The sequence below is a fragment of the Balaenoptera musculus genome, chromosome 1 (assembly GCF_009873245.2).
Source record: "Balaenoptera musculus isolate JJ_BM4_2016_0621 chromosome 1, mBalMus1.pri.v3, whole genome shotgun sequence".
Classification (NCBI taxonomy): domain Eukaryota; kingdom Metazoa; phylum Chordata; class Mammalia; order Artiodactyla; family Balaenopteridae; genus Balaenoptera; species Balaenoptera musculus.
The window spans coordinates 76,883,580-76,904,964 of NC_045785.1; the positions used below are offsets into that span (position 1 = coordinate 76,883,580).

At 39.8% G+C, this 21,385-nt stretch overlaps 1 long non-coding RNA gene across 1 annotated transcript; it reads left to right on the forward strand.

Annotated features, from left to right (window-relative positions):
- The first annotated feature begins 1,210 nt into the window (after window positions 1-1,210).
- On the forward strand, window positions 1,211-21,149 carry LOC118891036. The gene is made up of 3 exons (XR_005018882.1): window positions 1,211-1,311; window positions 18,343-19,424; window positions 20,543-21,149. It is a non-coding gene; the product is annotated as an uncharacterized LOC118891036 (long non-coding RNA).
- Window positions 21,150-21,385: the final 236 nt, after the last annotated feature.

The window sequence follows — 21,385 nt, forward strand, 5'->3', positions numbered from 1 at the left end:
ATGGAGATCAAAAGAAATGTGGTTCCTATTCTCTTGGAGACCACACTACAGGTAGACAATGATGATGTTAAGAGCCAGTGATCTTAAAAATAATAATGTCTTCTATTTTTATAGATTTTTTTGTTTCCAAAGACTGTTCACATATATACGAGCTCGTTTAGTGCCATGACGTTTGACATACATTTTCTTCTAATGGCTATTTTTTAGTATATTCCAAATGAAATACGTTAGAAGAGATTATTGGTTAACCAAGATTTTAAGATTTGATTTAATGGGGTGGTAAATGAATTAATTCTTTCAGAAGAAGGTATCTTTAAATCTAAAAATAGTTTGTATTAAGGACATTGTCTCTCACCAAGTTGGGAGATGTGCCAATATTTGCCAGGCCCTAAGAATCCTTACCAACTTTCCTGCCATTTCATGAACCTAACTCTCTTGATAGCTCCAGGATTTAAGTTAAAAGATTGCCTAAAACAAAGTCCAGAGCACATGACCCTTGTCTCTTCATGTATGCTGTATGTCTCGAGATCAGTTGCCAAGGCTTTCAACAGTTTCACTCTTTCCTTGAGTAGGTTTCCTGAATTCACCAGACTTGCTGTCACCTGGAAATCTCCTGCTTATTTGGTTGTCAACACAGACTAGTGGAATAGAGGATAATGCCATGCACTTCTCAACAACTTTCCTTCTTGCTATGTAACTGAAAGTGTTGGTCTCGCTTTTTTCATTTGTCGCGGGCCTCCCCACCCCAAGAACTGTCTGAAGGACATAAATGGAAAGAGCCAGAATTTAGGATGACTGAGAAGAGATAGTGTCTTTCTGTATTTTCAATTAAGCACTTATTCCTGTGTCATTACCAAGTAAGGATGAAAGAGGCTCACGGAGAGCAGAGGACGAGTATCATTTAAAGACTCCAAATGCAAATCACAGTTACAAAAAGTGCTTTTGGTCAAACATTAGGAAAGAACGTTACTACATTTGAACAACCCTACCTAAGAAAACCGTGTAGGAGGGAGAGAAGGAGACTCTTGGAATGGGAGGAAATTCCAGTTCAGTCTGGTTTACAGAAACTTCAACCACAAGCTCTTTTCAAAAGAATATCAGGATTCAGGCATGACATCATCTAAAGAAATGCTCATTGGTGTTCAGACCCTGACTGGCTGGAATCTGGTTCTCTTTATTTAACCCTTTCTCAGCTGAGACATTACCCATTTAACTTTGGGAATACACTTTTCATGTTGTTTGCAGCAGCAGTAAGCACTGGAGCAGAAAGCATTGGAACGGAGTTGCTTTCTACAAACCTCTCACCTCAGTGTAAATTTTTATGCTTAGAGTGTCAAAAGTTATTTCAAATGCTTTGTTGCTATGTAGTTGCAAAAGCAGCATTACTGAGAGAAATGCTTCAATTAAAGCCATTGAAAAATAGAGAACATCAAGTCATTGTGTGGTTATCTTCTCTACCTTAGTCTCCTTTCTCTTATTTTTATCCCAATTTTATTGAAATATAATTGAGACATAACATACTGTGTATGTTTAAGGTGTACAACATGAAGATTTGATACAAATATATATTACAAAATGATTACCACAGTATAGTTAGTTAGCACATCCACCACCCCACATGGTTACGTGTGTGTGTGTGTGTGTGTGTGTGTGTGTGTGTGTGTGTGTGTATGGTAAGAACATTTAAGATCTACTCTCTCAGCAACTTTCAAGTATACAATACAGTATTGTTAACTATAGTCCCATGTTGTACGTTAGATCCCCAGAACTTACTCATCTTATAACTGGAAGTTTGTATCCTTTGACCAATGTCTCCCCATTTCCTCTACCCGCCAGCACCTGGCAACCACCATTCTACTCCATTTATCTATGAGTTTGACTTTTTTAGATTCCACAGATAAGGAGATCATACAGTATTTGTCTTTCTCTGTCTGACTGATTTTGTTAGCGTAATACCCTCAAGGTCCACCCATGTTGTTGCAAATGGCAGGATTTCCTTTTCTTTCATAGCTGAATAATATTCCCTTGTATACATATATCACATTTTCTTTATCCATTCATCCTTTCATGGACACTTAGGTTGTTTCTATACCTTGGCTATTGTGAGTAATACTGCAATGAACATGGGAGTGCAGATATCTCTTCAAGACAATGATTTCATTTCTTTCAGATATATACCCAGAAATGAGATTGCTGGATCATATGGTAGTTCTATTTGTAATCTTTTGAGGAAACCTTTCATACTGTTTTTCATAGTGGCTATACCAATTTACACTCCCACGAACAGTGTTTAAGGGTTCTCTTTTCTCCACATCCTTGCCAACACCTGCTGTCTCTTGTATTTTTGATAACAGTCATTCTAACAGTGTGAGATGATATCTTCTTGTGATTTTGATTGTCATTTCCCTCATTATTAGTGATGTTGTGTATCTTTTCATGTACCTGTTGGTCATTTGTATGTCTTTTTTGGGAAAAAAATGCCTATTCAAGTCCTACCCCCATTTTTAAATCAGATTATCTGGGTTTTTAAAATTTGTCTGTTTTGTTTTGCTATTGGGTTGTATGAGTTCCTTATATATTTTGGATGTTAGCCCCTTGTCAGATATATGGTTTGCAAATATTTTCTCCTATTCCATAGGTTGCCTTTTCATTTTGTTGATGTTTCTTTTACTGTGTAGAAACTTTTTCATTTGATGTAGCCCCACTTATTTATTTTTGCTTTTGTTGCTGTGCTTTTGGTGTCATATCCAAGAAATCATTCCTAAGACCATTGTAAAGATTTTCCCCTACGTTTTCTTTTAGGAGTTTTATGAATTCAGGTCTCACATTTAAATCATTAATCTATTTCAAGTTAATTTTTGAGTGGTGTTAAGACAGGGGTCCCACTATATTCTTTTGAATGTGAATATCCAGTGTTCCCAGAACAATTTATTGAAGAGATTATCCTTTCCCTATTGAGTAATCTTGGATCCCTTGCCAAATATTAGTTGACCATATATGTGTGGGTTTATTTCTGGGCTCTCAATTCTGTTCCATTAATCTAGGTGTCTGTTTTATGCCAGAACATACTTTTTTCATTACTATAGTTTTGTAATATAGTTTGAAGTCAGGGACTGTGATGCCTCCAGCTTTGTTCTTCTTTCTCAAGATTGCTTTGGCTATTTGGGGTCTTTTGTGGTTTCATACAAATTTTAGAATCATTTGTTCTATTTCTGTGAAAAATGCCTTTGGAATTTTTATAGAAATTGCATTGTTCTATACATAGCTTTGGGTAATAAGGTCAGTTCTCTTTATCTTATAATCACACTCTTACCTTTTGGGTTAACATTTATGTCAGATTATTGCTTTACCTTGTCATTATGGATGGATATTAAAATTACAGGCTTATAACTAAGCAGCTATTTGCAAAAACTGAAGTAACGTATCATGACCACCAAAGAGATGTAAGTATTTTGGCTGAGTGGTAATAATTTTATTTGGATATTTCCCACTTTATCTAGGAAAAGGCACTGATACAGTTAATGATTTCAAAAGTATACCATTCTGGAATTAGCCTTTATTCTTCCTGTCTTCTCACTGGATGCTTGAATGGAACCAGATAGACACAGGCAGTAATTGTGGGTCAGAGTGATAAAATGACTCAATATTGAGCTTAATAGTTGTGAAACCTAGGGATATTATCTTGATTTCATATCATTTTCACTGCCTTCTACTGGTAATATAGGAAATATGTGCTTTCCAGTTAATAAATTCAAACCCTCCCTATTTCAATCATTTTTTGGTTTTCATAACATCTCTGGAGATAAAGGAGACAACTATCAGAGGCAAGAAACACAGGTCTAGAGGCATGAAGAGCTGTATACAATAAAGGAACATAAGGATGAGAATATGGGCACTCTGATCCCACACCCACTGGCAAGAGGATTGATGGATGAGACATAACTGTCAGCCAGTAGACTAAGGAGTAAGGAGCTACTTCCTGAGCTTTTCAAACATGATGTGCTTACTCTCCCTTCTGGTTCTATTACTATCAAAACAATCATAAGACTTGACCCCACCAGTTAGGATTTGGTCCCTAAAGATATGAAGAGAAGGGTGGGAAGGCAAGACCCCTGCTGTGGTTGACCATCAGAGGAGATAGGAAGTTCAGACAAAGAGTGAGTATGAATAGCTGGGGAGCATTAGCTGTCTCTTTACCCTCTCCCACACTGGGACCTACATTTCAACTAATACAGAATTGGTGGTTGACTCAGAATGACATAGTGTTTAACATTGTAAAATTAGTTGTGTTTGAAAGGGTAACAGTTGTATATTCTTTACCTGGTTCAACAATATTCCCTTGTCCCCTGTGAAAGCCGTTTTCTAGAATAAAGATTCCCTCTAGCCCAAAGCTCAAAATTATCAATCATATTGAAGAGTAAAAACAAATCAACAAACTGCTATGCATTTGATTTCAGTTTATAAATCCATTGTCTTTCAAATATCCATGCTGTAAAGCGGGTTCTTCAGGAAACAGACTCTGAGAGCATGTATTGGGTAGTACCCTGCCTTTTGGAGAAGGGAAGGCAATAGGATTGGGGAGAGGGAGGAGTCAAGGTGTGATGGTCCCAAGAAAAGCCTCAGGTTACTGTGACCCTTGTCACAGAGCCCTTTGGGGATCTCTGATGCTGGGCTTGCCTTGCAGAGTTATCCTGAATTGGTACTAGAAGACTGGGTCTTTATACCCTTGCAGTGACCAGTCATGGGATGTGGGTGACCCTGGGTGAGGTGGCTTTCTAGGGCAAGTCCTAGAGAAGGACTCAGCTGAGAGCTGTAAGTGGTCCGTACAGCAGGTAGCTGAGGGAATGTGTATCTCAGTCCCGGAGGATGGATTTGGGCAGTGCATTACAGCATCCACTAAAATACAAATTAGACTTTTAAAGTTATTCAATTCTTTCAAAAGTTGCCAGAGTGTACCAGAGTTATAAAGACTTCAGAGAGATCCTTCAGTGGCCCCGAGATGGCAGATCTCTTAGAAATTATAAGGCAAGTCTTGTTTTTGGAACCTTTTTACTCATCAAACAAATAGATTTTCCATTTAATATATGGTAGCAAAAACACAGGGGCTGTTCTGGTTTTTGATATGTAGGGTGTTTGGGGGGACCGGGGCCGGAGTGTAGCTGCCTCCGTACAATCTGCTTGGAAAAATAAAAAGTGGTTGGCTTAACCTTCACCACCCCAGCTTGAGTCCACATTCTTAGAAGATGAGCTAAAGGTTGAATTCTGGATCTTTCTGTGTAAGAGGGGGAAAAATCCGCTGCCAAGTACAGGAGCACTGGAGCCTTGAGATGGAATCCAAAAACTGGTTGTGGATGAGGAACAATGCCTTATATGGCATGACTGTTCGGAGCCACTTCAGGGAGCTAGGGGATCATCATGGCATTGCTTATGATAATCAAGGGCTGTCTGAGATTCAGGAGGTGAAGCAAGAAGATATGTGTGCCTAATGTTGAAGAAAAGCATTTCTATGTCTGTTAACATTTATGGTGTCCGATTGAGTGGGTTAGCAAAATAAAGACAGATGGCAACAGATTAATGCGAACACTTACTATACCTACAATACTGTGCCCACTCCAGCTGAAGCTCTCCCGCTTAACTTCCTCTACAACTCACAGTCAAATGTCACTTAGTGACCCTGAAGAGAAGAGCAATTTATGATGGATCAAGAATCAGGATTAACCATACATTTATCATGGAATGAGGAATCAGAAACTTCATTTAATGTATAAGTGATGTTTGTCTGGGGCTGGTGGATCATTACTTTGCAATCACTCCTTGTGTTAGGAAGCAGGAATTGATTAGCCTAGGGTCATTAAGTCCATCCCCTGCCTCCAGGCTGTACAGTTTGTGTAAATGGTTCCAGCTGGATATGCCTTTATGCTATTCTTAAGGAGCTCCTGAAGAGGAAATTACGAGATGTCCCTGAGGAGCACATTGTGAGGGTCTCACAGCCTTAAGCTCCAAGAAATTCTTTTCCATATTTAAGGACCACTGGAGGAGGGAGTCATAAAATCTGGCTTCTCCTATTAACTCTATTAACTCTATTATGACTTAATTTTTCCTATGTAAGAGATGAGTAAAAGTATTTCTCCAGACAACTCCAACACCCTGATACGATTGTCAGGAGGATCAAAGGAGACAGTGATATGGAGACCACTACTGCGTTTCTAAATTAGGTCATGATGTACCAATTCAAAGGTACAAATTGAGATCAATTAGATGCAATTAAGGACTGATCAGGTCATAGAGAAGCAGATGTGATTAGGAGTGAAAAGCCTCAGTGAGTTTAGATTGAGAACAGGTCTAAGATGAGGTTTATCATGCCTACAGTAGAACATCAGGTGCATTTGACTTGGTCATGTTCAAGTCTATTGCTCTCACCACAGTGTGATACCAAAGGTTATGTTATCTAGTATGGGCGTTTCAGTTATCACTGTTGGGTTTAAGTATCATTTGGAATGATTTTTGTTTCTTGCTTTAACATGCTCAGGGAACTGGAGTGCACTGTCCTGTGTTTGTCTGAATCCGATTACTAGTAGGACAGTGTGGGTTTGGTGTTGAACCAGAAACCTACGCACTCATTGCACATGTGTTTCCATATCACATAATGAAAAATACATTGTAGATTCAAGCCTCTGATAAATGGTGGCAAATTTTTTCCAACGTTGGAATTTTTCTAATGTCTGATAAATGTCTTTCCTAATTCACCAAAGCTTTTTGAGCACAAGAGAACATCCATTATAAAGCAGAGATATGAATTCTCCCTGTATAGGCCTCTGACATGAACTCACCTTTGCTTTGCTGGCATTCGAGTTGGGGCCGTTTTGTTGTTGCTGCCCAATGGGCTACGCAGCTGCACTGGAAGAGTCTCCCTCGACTCTTGGACGCAATTTGTCCTCTCTCTTTCACCCTTGGAGAGCCTCACAGCTGGTCTGCATGATACCCGATATCACTTTGATGATAAATGAAGGCGTTTCTTAAAGTACAGTATCTCTGTCCTGCGATGGTGAACCGAACACCTTCTCCAAGGACGATGCACCTCCTATTAGTCGCAGCTATTGCACAGCCATTTCTGCTCTTTGATTTTTGCATTTCCTAAAGTTTGGGTATATTTCTTTCTCTCTTTTTCTATTTGATTTCTGGGGCTTTACAGCAGAGTTTGTTTGAAGCTCCTGTCTTTCAGAGGCCTTTTAAAGTTTGTTTTTAAAGTAATGAGTGGAGGCTTATATAAACAACAAATTGTGAAGACTGAAAATAACATAGCGATATATTCTATTTGGAATAGCACCTCATCGCTTACGAAGTGCTTCTATTACCAACATCGACCCTTGTTTCATTTATGCTCACATTGGTGCTGCAAGGTAGATAAAGGAAAATATCAGAAAACTGGGCTTAATAAATTCAGATGTTTTGTTCATTTTCTTATTTCTAGCAAGTGATGGTGCCGGTATTCAAACTCAAGTCTTCCGATTATTTGTCCATGTCTTTCAACTTGATCACAGTGTTTAGTCATAAATAAAACTTGCAATGATGTTTATTTGACACATTTAACAGCATGACTGTGGAGGACTGGGCTGCCCGGCCTTTAGACAGTGTGGTAAGTTACACAAATGAAAAGGGTAAGTGTGTTTCAGGCACAAGTCAACACTTGTAGAGGTGGTTGGAGAGTGAGTGGAGAAGGAGAGACGAAGAGGTTGTAGCTCCCAGCAGTCCTTCCTTGCAGGCATCAGGGGATGAGCCTTCCTTGCAGGCATCAGGGGATGAGCCTTCCTTGCAGGCATCAGGGGATGAGCCTTCCTTGAAGGCATCAGGGGATGAGCCTTCCTTGCAGGCATCAGGGGATGAGCCTTCCTTGCAGGCATCAGGGGATGAGTCTTCCATGCAGGCTCATCTTAGGGAGGTGGCTGTCCTGCCGCAAGTCAGTTCTGGAGCCCCAGGCTTGGGAAGAAAGACAGGGTGGAGGGTGGCATGGTGAACATCTTCCCTTTCCCAGCACTTGCTTTGGGCCTGCCACTTTTCAGTTCTAGGAGACAGCAAAAAAGTAGGTGCCTCGGAGAAGCTTATTGTAGGGTTTAGTAGGTGACTTTGGTGACAAGTTTACACCTGCAATGGTTAGTTTCATGTGTCAACTTGATTGGACCACAGGGTACCCAGATATTTGGTCAAGCATTGTGCTGCTATGTCTGTCGTGTGTGTGGGGGTTTGGATAAGATTAACAGTTAATCATAAGACTGCGTGAAATGGATCGCCCTCTCCAATGTGGGAGGGCCTTATTCAGTCAGTTGAAGGTGTGAGTAGAACAAAAAGGCTGACCATCCCCTGCGTAAGAGAGGATCCCTCCTGCCCAACCACTTTCGTACTGGGACATCAGCTTTTGCCCACCTTTCCATTCAAAGTGAAGCATCAGTTTTTCCTGAGTCTCAGGTCTGCTAGCCTTCCAACTGGAACCACACCATCAACTCTCCTATGTCCCCAGCTTGCGGACTGAGGTTCTTGGGACTTCTCAGCTGTCATAATCATGTGGGCCAATTCCTTATAATAAATCTCTTCCCAGATGTACATCTTGTTGCTTCTGTTTCTTCGGAGAGCCCCGACTAATATAACATCCTTCCAATAAGATTGGTGGTACGTAGCAAATGACAAGGCAGACGTAGCAGTGGTGAGTGAGCTGTTGGAGGTTTGGGAAAGGGGAATGGGGTCCTGGCAGGGAGGACACTCAAGAAACAGGACACAAAAATGCAGAAAGAGCTACACTCTCCATACAATGTATGGGTGTGATTTCTCAACTTTGCTGTGCAGGAAGTGGTGAATGGAGGGAGCAGGGGGGTGAAGGCAATTTGGGAGCATGAATAAGGAGGACTGGGCCAGATTCCAAGGCAAGGGTCTTGAACAGTCATAGAACAATATAAAATGTGCTGGGGTGGGGAGAATGGGAGAGAAGCAAAGAGGGTGAGAGAGCCATTCTGAGAGGGTAAGAGAAGGGCATATAGACAGCATCTCAAAGACTGAACTTTGTCTTTATCCAGCTTTGCTTGCTCCTTTCCTAGAGATGAAAACAACTGCCATTTCACTCTGTCAAATCAAATTTACCTTATTTTAACTCAAGCCAGCAAATATTTTCTCATTCATTTACTCAACAAATACTTATTGAGTGCTTACTGTGTACCAGGCATAGTTCTAAAGTACTGGGGATATAGTAGACCAAACAGATAAAATTCCCTGCCCTCGTGGGGCTGCCCATCACAGACAAGTAAGCATCTACCCTTCGGTACCTTATCCTGGCTCGGACTCTAGTAAAAGCCAACATTCTGAACAAACAAGACAGTCTCTGCTCTGAAGGAGCTTATAGTCCAATAGGGTGATTTCGACATGCACAAACAATGATCATAGCATAATTTGACATGTGGGAAGAAGTCGGAGGGAATGAGAATTACTCCCTCCTAATTTCACTTGACCCACTTTGAGATCTTGCTCTTAAGCCATATGATTATTTAGTGAATAAAAAGTACAAACTGCATTTGACAACCGTTATTTCTCTTCATCCTCCAAACAATCCTTCAAGTTAGGTAAAACAGCTATTATTATTTGCAAGTTTGGGGAAAATGAATGCTCAAATGTTAATGGTCCTATTTTTATGCAGAATTTTATATTTCCATTTCATGTAAGACCACACATCCTGCTTTCTTAACCTCTCCCACTGGAAGAAGTGAAGCATTGAGTGCCAGGTACTTGGTAAGACAGTGGCAGCGAGCTGGCTCTGAGGGGTTACTAATCACAGTTAGCCAGGTGGGTACAAGGGAAAATATGGTGTGGTGGATGTGGGAGTGGTATTTTGTCCTGTAATTGGCCATGCATGCCCAATTTATGTGTAATCAATGTGAGGGAGGAGTGTTATTAAAATTTTCTAGGGAATATTTCCCCTCCACCTACAGACAACCTTTAACATACATAGATGTATGGCTCTTTCCCTGTCAAACAGGTCCCATAAAAGGGAGGATGAACAGTGGGAATGGAAGGCAGCAGCCTTAAGGGGCAGGCTTCCTAGCAGTACTCTTTTGGGAAACCCTTCTTCCTTTTCCTGAAAGGAAGAAGGAGGGGAATGAGAACCAGTTCTCCCAGGATGCTCCTAGAACAGACCCAAGGAATTGCCGCTGTTCAAAAGTCAAGGAGACTGCAGAACAAAGACTCAGATTTTATCTAACAGCTTGTGTTTAGAAGAGTTTAGCAATCCCTTTCATCCTCACCATCCTCCTGAGAGGTAGACAGAATAGGTACTGATAGTCTCACGTTATGGAAGAGGAACCTGAGACTGAGACCTTAAGTAATTTATGGAGACTATAAACCAGTACAAGTGGAGTGGAGATTTGAATTCAAGTATATCTGACATTTAAACCTTAGATTTCTTTTCCTGTGCTACAGTGTTTCCTCTCATGAATAAAAAGTGAGGAGGAATCAGTGATTAAATTAAATATTGTAAGTAATTATTTGTGTACTTAAATTTAATTATTTTGCAAGCCAGCATTACGCTTACTCATAGTACTGTTTTTATTCTTAATTGTGGCTTGCAGAGTCTAAGGGTAATAGTTCTCAACCTCATTGCTCATCTGGAGCTTCTCAAAAACATAGGATGTGTGTGTGTGTGTGTGTGTGTGTGTGTGTGTGTGCGTGTAGGGGATGGCATGGAGACAGTTAGCTATACCTTTTATACTGAGTCAGAATTTCTAGGAGGTGGAATGTAGTGTTTCCCAGGTTATTCTGATAGGCAGCCAGGTTTCAAAGCTACTGTTAGGTCTCATGCTTAAGCTGAGTCTGGCTCTGTTGGAATGTGGCTGACCAAGCCTCCCCAAAAGGTGTCCAAATGGTGACCATGCTTATATATATTCATAACTTAACAAGGCCCATTCTTGATTGACATACATGGAACAACTTACTTGTGGTAGGCAGAATTCTGAAATAATCCCGATGACCCATGTCCTGTATATTCTTCTCCCCTTGAGTGTGGGCTAGACCTGTGAATATGATGAGATAGTCACTCCCTTGGATAGGTTACATGATACTATAAAGGTAAATGGATTTTACACATGTGATTAAAGTCCCCAATCAGTTGACTTTAAGTTAACAAAAGGAGGATTATTTTGGGTGGGACTGACCTAATTAAATAAGTCATTTAAAAGAAAGTCTAGAAATTGGGATCAGAAAAAACAGCAGAGGTGTTCTCCTGTTAGCTGTGAAGAAGAAAACTCCCAGTTATGGCGAGGGCCATTAGGTAGGGAAGGGTGGATGTCCTCTACAAACTGAGGGTCTCAGTCCTACTACCTCAAGGAATTGAATTCTTCTGACAGCCAGATAACTTGGAAGAGGACACAGAGGCCCAGATGAAATCTGTAGCCCTGGCTGACATCTTAATTTTAGCCTGGTGATACACTGAGCAGAATACCCAACTCATCAGTGCCTAGACGCCTGTCCTGTGGGAACCATGAGATAATAAATTTGAGTTGTTTTAAGCTTTTCAGTTTGTGGTAATTTGTTATGCAACAATAAAAAAAATTGATACAAATATTAAAGTAACATAAAGATTTTCTAGGACAATGGCTAATAAACTGCAAATAACTTGGAATTATTTAAGTGCTTTTCTTTTTTATTTTTTCTAGGTTAAATGGAACCACACAGTGACAAAACAAGCAAACAAAGTTTCAGTGTTAGACACATTTGCAATCAAATCTTCATTTACCTCTAACCCATGTTGTTGTTGTTGTTGTGCGTGTGTGTGTGTGTGTGTGTGTGTGTATGTGTGTGAGTGAGAGAGAGAGAAAGAGAGAGGGAAGTATGGATAAGTTAAATTTTATTATAGTTTTTAAATTGAGATATAATTCACAAGCCACAAAATTCACCCCTTTAAACTATACAATTCAGTGGTTTTTATTGTATTCACAAGGCTGTGCACCTAACATCACTATCGAATTCCAGATATTTTTATCACTCCCCAAAAGAAACCCTGTACCCCTTAGCAATCACTACCCATTTCTCCCTCTCTATAACTCTTGCAATCAAGAATCTATTTTCTCTCTTTGGATCTGTCTATTCTGGACATGTCATATACATGGAATCATATAATATGTGGCCTGTTGTGTCTGGTTTCTTTCACTGAGCATAATGTTTTCAAGATTCATCTGTTATATAATAAACAAAATGTGTTATATCCATATAATTGATATTATTCAGCCACAAAAGAAATAAAATACACTTTTCCTTTATGGATTTTGTTTTTCTGTTGTTAGGTACATATATTTTTATAATGATGTCATCTTGATTGATTGACATTTTAATCATTCTATAACATTCTTTATTGTCTGTAGTAACACCTTTTATTTTAAAGTCTATTATTTCTGATATTAGTATGGCCATTCAAGCTCTCTTCTAGTTGCTATTTGTATAATAGATCTTTTTCCGTAGTTTTACTTTCAACCTATTTTCTCCTTTGACTCTAAAGTTTGTCACTTGTAGACATCATATAGTTAAATCATGCTTTTTAAATCCATCCTGCTAATCTTTGTCTTTTATTGGAGTGTTTAATCCATTTACATTTAATGTAATTACTAAGGTAAGATTGATGTCTACTATTTTCCTATTTGTTTTCTGTGTGACTTATGTCTTTTTTGTCCCTTTTTTTTTCTATTAGTGACATATGTTACATAGATATTTTCTACTGTGGCATTTTAATCTCCTTGTTGTTTCTTTTAGTATATTTTTTTGAGTTATTTCCTTAATGGTTGCCATGGTGATTACAATTACTATTATAATTTATCACAATTTAGTTTGTATGAATACAAACTTAATTTCAATATTATACAAACATTTTGTTCCTAGCTGCATTCCCTCTCCTCTCCTTTGTCATATTTTTGTCATACAAATGACATCTTTGTGCATTATTTGCTTATCAACGGAGTTATAATTATTGCTTTACACAGTTGTCTTTTACTCTTATAGGAGAAGAAAATAATTACAAACAGAAAATACAGTTAAACTGTTTTTGTATTTACCTATGTAGTTACTTTTACCAGTATTTTCTATTTTTTTCATGTAGATTTGATTTATTGTCTAGTATCCTTTCATTTCATCATGACAGACTCCCTTCAGTATTTCTTGTAGGGAAGGTCAGCTAGTGACAAATTCTCTCAGTTTTTGTTCATCTGAGAGTATTTTAATTTCTCCTTCATTTTGAAGGATAGTTTTGCTAGATATAGAATTCTTGCTTGATAAATCTTTTTCTTTTAGCACTTTGAATATGTTATTCCACTGCCTTCTGGCTCCATGGTTTCTGATAAAAACTGGATATTAACCTTGATGATTTCTTCTACATGATGAGTCACCTTCTCTTGCTGTTTTCAAGATCTTCTCTTTGCCTTTCAATAATTTGATTATAATGTATCTAGGTGTGGATCTCTTTGAGTTTATCTTATTTATAGTTCATTGAGCTTCTTGGATGTGTAGATTAATGTTTTTTAAATCATATTTGAGGAGTTTCTGGTCATCATTTCTTCAAATATTCTTCCTGTCATTTTCAGTCTTCTCCTACTGGGACTCCTGTTATGCATATGTTGGTACCCTTTTGGTGTGCCATAAGTATCTGAGACTGTTCATTTTCCATTATTCTTTTTCTTTTTTATTATTTAGACTGGATAACCTTGACTGACCTATTGCCAAGTTCTCTGACTCTTTCTTCTGCCAGCTCAAATCTGATATTGAGCCCCTCTAGTAACGTTTTGTTTCTATTATTGCACTTTTTAACTCCAGAATATCTATTTGTGCTTTTAAAAATAAAAATGTCTATCTACTGATATTTTCTATTTGGTGAGACGTTATTCTCATACTTTTCTTTAATTCTTTAGATGTGTTGCCCTTCAGGTTTTGAATATATTTAAAATCTCTGATTTAAAGTCTCTGTCTAGTAAGTCTAACATCTGGATTTCATCAGGGACAGTTTCTCCTGATTGACTTTTTTCCTATGCAGGGACCATACTTTCTTGTTTCTTTGCATGTTTCACAATTTTTTTGTTGAGAAATAGACATTTTAAATAATACAATATGGCAACTCTGGAAATCAAACCCAGAAGTTATTGTTGTTTGTTTGCTTAGGGACCCTCTTGAATTAATTATGTAATATCAATTTTCTTTGTCATGTTTAGCCACTAATATCTCTGCACAGTTAGCTTGGTGGCAAGCTAATAAGTGTAAAGTTATTTTCTTAAATGCCTGGAACCAATAAGACTCTCAGCCTTTGTTGAAGGGCTTTGTCTGTATATTGGGGTACATCTTCAACTCTCGGGTTGGTAGTTTACAACTTTGCATAACCCTTCACTTCTTGCTTCCACAGAGCCTCAAGGTTAGCCAGAAATGGGAATGTAGGGCCTTCTCACACACTGGGGATGTGTGCAGCCCTATACAGGCACGTGGATTTCTAGAGTCTCAGAAATATGTCAGAGATTTTTAAAGCCTCAGTGAATATTTCCTTAAGATTTTTCTTTTAAGTTTTTTGGTTAGCTTCTTGTTTTCCCCAATTTTTATCCCTTTCTCAGGCAACTGAAAGGTTATACAATTGCTGCCGATTTATTTATTTATTTTTTGGCTGTGACGCATGGCATGTGGGATCTTAGTTCCCCAACCAGGGATCAAACCCATGCCCCCTGCAGTGGAAGTGCAGAGTCCTATCCATTGGACTGCCAGGAAATTCCCAGCTGCTGATTGTTTTTGATAAACATCTTCAGGGAAAAGGCTGTTCACACTAAGTGAGCTCTGATTCAGGTCAAATAAAGACAGTCTTTCAAGTGGGATTTCCTGGGAACTGGCAGACTGGAATGACAGTTCTCTGGGAACCCTCTTGTGGCTGCTAGTCCGGTGATTTTTACTGTAATTGTGGGGCTGTTGGTTTTCAAGTTTACATCAGCACTAAGAAGAGGGGGATGGGAATTGGGCAAGTCATAACACCATAAAGCTTGATTTTCTTATGGGGATTCAGCTGTTTTTCTTGAGTAAACACTCCTCATTGCAAATGTTTGGTTAATTTCCAGAGTTTTGAAATATTTAATTTTGACCATTTTGCCAGTGTTCTTTTTGCTTTGTGAAGAGGCAGATTTTTGGAGGTCCTTTCTCTTCCATTCCCATTGACAGCATCATCTTTATTTTAAAGAATAAATCATGTTTATTTTTTAACAAATTTCATAAGATTCCATACTTCCTCTTTTTGTAAAGTGGACCAATAATACCTGACCTGCCTTATTTTAGATTTACGGTAAGAACTAAATGGGATAATACAAAGAATATAAAGAGTTCAAAATAAGGACAAGTTGAAATTGAACATACAATTTTAATTTTATTATTGTTATTGTGTTATTGTTCTTTTATTGAGATATCTATATCCATATAGTGCTCTGGCAGCGATGCTTGGCTCTCCTCAATGATTGTGCTTCCTTTTCCAGGGTGTAGAGTTGTCGCTTGGAAATGATTTCCTGGCCACAGACTATATTTTCAGCTCCCTACCCCTTATATCTAAGAGGGATCATGCAATTGATTTTCACCAATGGATTTTACGCAATGTGTTGATGCTGAGTCACGGGCATTAAGAAACAGTATGCCTCTCTTCCCCCTTCTCCCAGTTTGATGCAAAAGAGCATGGTGACTTTGAGGGTCACATGTTAAATATAGCAGAGCTACAAGAGGGAATGAGTCTGGCACCCTAGATTATTACTTGAAAAAGCACCCATCTTAGTTTTTTTTTTTTTTTTTTTGGTGAGTGAGAAATAAATTGTTTTGTTTGATCTATTAATGCATTTTTGGGTTCTTTTGTTACAACAGATAGAGTTACCTTAATACAAGAGGCAAGTCCCATGAAAGCACTGTTGTTACAGTATAAGGCTAACATCTGCATCAATACATTATCTTCTATGTAGTAGCAACATTTTTGGTAAAATTATTTCACCTAATCTTGTATATTTGAGGATCTCAGAGTGAGGGTCTACACTGTATAGGTAGCCAATGTGGGTATACCTAGACTTTATTCTCTGGGCTGGTTTAATGAACTGGTGAAACTCCCTTTAGACAGAGGAGAGAATTAATAGCTGTCAGGTTGGGGTTGATGACTTGTCCCCCAAAGAGAAGACCCTCCCAAGAATAAATGGCTAGCCTTTAACTTCCTAGATAATATGTTAGACTGAGGAAGAATGGGTTCCTTTTATGTAGGTCCAGGAAAGCTTCTCTAGGCCAAGGTCAGAATCTTAAAAGAGACTATGTCAAGGGTGGAAATACCTGCCTAGAAGACTGATGTCAATTTTAACACACGGAGAGTCATTCTGGGAGTCAGGAATAGCAGAGAAATTTGAGCAAATGCCATAGGTGGTAGTGGAGGAGGCTTGCAGTGATTTGGGACACATATGAGACTCCCCAGGGATTCCTTGAATCAAAATGGGCTATGGAATCTCGATATTTTGCCAGCGAGGGTTATGTAAAGGACAGTTCTTCTGTTGTTTTATCGTGACATACACTTCTGATTGAACCATCAGGCTTCTGAAACCTGAGGAAATCGCGGCACACACACACACATGCTATGATGAGCTGGGTTATACAACTTATAATGGAGGCAGAAAAAGATGCTGTGATTTGAGTTGGTCCTTTGCTCCTTCTTTTTTATTGTCTGAAGTTTCCTTTTTCTTTTCTAATTGTATGACCACTGGGACTAGAGATCCCATGGACGGAGTTCTGAGAAATCCAGTGGAATGTTGTAATAAGAATCTGTTTCCTATTGATCTTCTCCCCTCCCAGTAAGCTCGTATTTGGATTGCTTTGGGCGTGGAGGGAATGGGGCAAGAGCAAACATCCAGTAACTTACATTTGCAGGAGCTTTGTGATTTCACTCAGAAACTCAGTGAACTGATAATGATGGCAAGCAGAGGTTAAATCTCCATCTCATCATCAAACTGGGAAGAATAAAGCATTTGTATTCAGTCACACAATGTGGAATGAGGGCAGCTCTTAAAATGATTGCTTAGGGTGCTTTTTCACATAGCCTCTGTTTAGCTGTATGTGACAGCCTGCTCAAAGAGAAACTTTTGACTAGATATATAATAAATGAGAAATGCCCTTGGGAAAAGGGAAACACCTGTTTTTCCCCCACTTAGTTCAATTCCTACCCATTAATTACTCAGGAATATTTAGCTGGCAGACATGAAGTGTACAGCTCTGCCTCCCCTCCCGCTCCCCGCCCCCATCTCCTAGCCCCTGCCCCAATATAAGTCCCTTTGGCATTTTAAAAATTAAGAGCTATTTTTTCTTCTCCTTTGGCAAACGGTTTGCTTTTATACTGTCTCTATGGGGCCATAGGAATACCCTGTCCCTCAACATACACAAACCCAAGTTTGAAAAGCCTGATGTGGGAATGATCCACAGAAACAAGAGAATGCCTTTGCTTTTGACCATACATGGATCTTGGCACTGCCGTGTGGGGAATTTGCCCGGGCTGTTCCACAGCCTCTGCCCTGTGCCCTCGGCGGGCAGGCAGCTGTGCTCTCTTTAGGATGGATGCTTCCGGAGAGTGACTGCTCAGAAACCTCAGATGCTTTCCCTTCACAACAGAAGGGCCCTGCCCCAGGGTTTTAGCTGGAGCAAAAATTTCAAAGGGAGATGTTTCCTAACAACCCCTCCCCTCCAATCCATTCTACTCCTCACCAGAGCTTTGCAAGAACCTCTTTCACTGCCACCTCCCACAAACGTTTAAAAATGTTTCTTTTTCACTTAATTTACTTTCCAATTTCTTACTCATACTTGGCTCCCGTCTTTACTTCTGTGCCAATTGAAGGTGATATTATTTAATAGTCACAGATACACCTTCCCACACGGGGGCCACATCCCTGTTACATTATAAGTCCACAGCTCCCCATTTTATTCTTTGAAATCAAGAGGAAACCTCCCAACAAAACAGGGCAAGATAATGAGCTTGGCTACTGTTGCTGCAGGAAACATTTCTGGTTGGCTCTGGGAGTGGAGCCTGAGCTTTCGGGCTGGGCCTCCGCTTAAATGGAGGGGGCAGTCGGGACCCCAGCTCCCTCACCATAAGCCCTTAATTGTTTATTAATGAAGCTTTCGCCAAACACATCTACGCATTGTCTAAACCCTCCGCCCCCAGAGCACATTCCAGCCCGCCCACGAAAGTACACTGTAGGACCGCTCTCTGAAAAGTCTCATTCCGTCCTTGGCAGAGTTGGTTAGGATTCAAACTTAACTTTTTTTTTTTTTTTTTACTTTTATTGGCAGCACCAGCTAAATATGAGATTGTTTCTGAGCCCCTATAAATGGCGGCACAGGTGTCTCCACTCAAAGCTGAGCTCGCATCCCTTTGCCTCCACCGCCTGAGAACGGTGTCCCTTTCTGCTCCGCAGCTGGTCTCCAGGCCTCAGAGACAGGAAAACCCAGGGTGGAAACTCCTCCCAAACACCCAGTGGATGGAGCAATCCAGCAGGGATAAGCCAACAGTTGCTGCTTGGTATTTGAACATCATTTAATGAGTGCCCAGAATTCGTCTGTAAATGTACATTGTTAATTTAGGGTCTGCTATTCATTAATTAGGGCTTTAGTGGCAAGTGCCATTGAGCTATCTGCAATGTTTAAGGTTACGTCAAGCCCTAGTAAACGGCTTGCTGATAACAAGCCGCATCCATCTTCATTACTCGGCCACTCCTGTCTGACTTCGCTCAGCATCTTCGAAGGGCCATGCCTCTTGGAACTGAAGAATTAAACTTTTATCCAAACCAGATTCTGCTCTTTCACCTCTTCTGATTCCTTGAGTAGTTCCCATTTATTTTGCCTAAATGACATCTGATTACCTAACATGGAGTGGAGCAAGGTCTTAACCTAAAACAGCCTGCAGACCTCAGTTCTCAGCTGGAGAATTCCAGTGGGTTAACGCTAAGGAAATCCTTACATTTCCATTTCATCTGATACCGGGCTCAGTGTAAAAGAAATAGTTTCTGATTTTTCTTCTCATAAGGTTGCAGTTCCAACAGAATTTTTTTTGAAAGCCAGAGAAATACAGGAAATTAATTTTAAACCTGGAGAATAAATGTCCTTATTGGTTCGAGTTTACTTTTGCAGTGTTTCTCTCTCTGAAAACATGTATCATTTGAGGCAATCACCGTGCCAAATGAAATAATTCCAACCGTCTAAAGAGCCCTACATTCCGAACCTCAGCTGTACAAACGCAGTCATGTTGGAGGTACACGCGCCGTCACCAGAGGGGCTCAGAAACCTACACTGCTTTCCTGTTTCTAGGCCCGCAGTTGAAGCAGGCAGCTAGGGCAGACATTTAGCGAGATACTGTTCTTAAAGAAACTATATAAGTACAAGTTTGTTTATCCTTCAAACACTAGGTTAGAGGACTTGCATAAAAACTAACTTCCATTGACAGATGGTCTCCATAAGTCGTTGATTCTGAGAAGGGAGAGAGCTACCTGGCTTGGCTGTTTAACACATTAGGGAGCTTGCAGGGAGAGCCCACTTCTCCCCTGAACCATGGTTCAATTTTAAGCATCACTGGCTGGGATGGGCTATTTTAACTATGTGGAGAAGTGAGCTTGAGAGCCTGATGCTCAGTGTGTGCAAGGGAGAGGAGAGGAGGAGGAGGAGAATGACAGCCCAAGGGAGGGTATCTGAAAACCTTTGCACCACTGAGCTGGCACACTTATCGCAGGGTGACAGTCTATACCGCAGGCCTGCAGTGCATTGCTGTTTGAGGTGCATACTGCCAACTGGCTTAGAAAATGCAGATCCCCTTCTCAGATAGAGAGAGCGAGAGACAGAGTGTCAGCTGACTGACATTCCCAACAATAGGTGTTCCTCGGCTCTGGATGTGGGAGTGTGGATCCCAGCCGGGTCGGCAAGGTCGGAGGTAGCTCTTCTCAGGGAAGGCCTTTCTCTCCCAGCTCTCACCACCAGCCCATCTGGGGCTAGCCTTCCCCTGGAGGGTCCTTATCCCTTTTCACAGGCTGGCAAGAATGCCATCCTGTTTTTTTTCTCCTTTTAGTTTGGTAATTAAATTCCACATCACAAACATTAAAAAAGTGAGTTGTGTTTGTGGATCATCTTCTCGTCCTGCATCTTACCAAACACAAAATAGAAAATGCCCCAGAGACTATGGTGAGGAAAACAAACAAACAAACAAAAAACCCAAGCAAACAAAAGGCTTGGTTTATAACATTTAGTCATGAAGTTATCTACATTATATGCTATTGAAAGAGATAATCTAAAGGCAATGATTTCTTAAATTTACCATAATGATGTGCTAGACACTTAAAGTAAGAGCCCTTTGAAACTGATGTGCTTGCAGGATAAAGCACACTCTTTCTTTGGAAGAGAGAAAGCCAATATATTGTGGAGGCAGAAGGAACAATGGAGGTCAGAGCTGAAGGTCTCTGCTAGAAGCAAGCTATATACAGGTATTTTAATTTTTTTTATTCAGACAGAAACTCTGCTCTAGGACCCGGAGCACTGCATGCAGACTGCTGGTAGGAAAAGTGCTCAATTGTTCAATTTTTATTATTCAATATTGTATTAAAATTTTTTTAGGCTCTTTGGGTCAAGGTGACTTTTAAAAGGTTAAAAGCTATTCAAAAGGGTTACCATATCCATAAAAGCAAATGAGATTAAGCCTAAAGACTGATGGAGGAAAAACAATAATTTAGATAAACTGCTACCAGCTCAAAAATGTTTTGACTTTTACCAGAGAAAGGGAATTCAGAGATTCTTAGATTGGTTGTCATGTCAAAGAAAGATTCATTAAATTTGAAGCAATTATTTTTGTGCTTTTTATTGTTTGGTGTTTTAGACCAGCTTGCACCTTTCTTTGGTTATATTCTTTATAATGGTTTGGGAAATGTAATTGCATGGCTCCAACTTCCATCTGTCAACTATTGACCTTGCTGGTTGGGCATCTGTAACATCAGACACTGTTGTCATGGAAAGAATTATGATGTTTCAATCGAATGTATTGCAAAGTTAACAAATCCATAACATGATCTGGATCACATGGAAGAGTTTAGAAAATGTGTTTTAAAGACCTCAGGGAAAAGTGAATAGGATCTGCCCATTAATGTTTATCTCCACTGCTTGCCATTAATTGTGAAATTTATCGTATTACAGCAGAAGAGCTCAATTTTACATTTGGTAGCATATATAAGTCCACGCCACTCTCTCACTTCGTCCCAGCTTACCCTTCCCCCTCCTCGTGTCCTCAAGTCCATTCTCTACATCTGTGTCTTTATTCCTGTCCTGCCCCTAGGTTCTTCAGAACCATTTTTTTTTT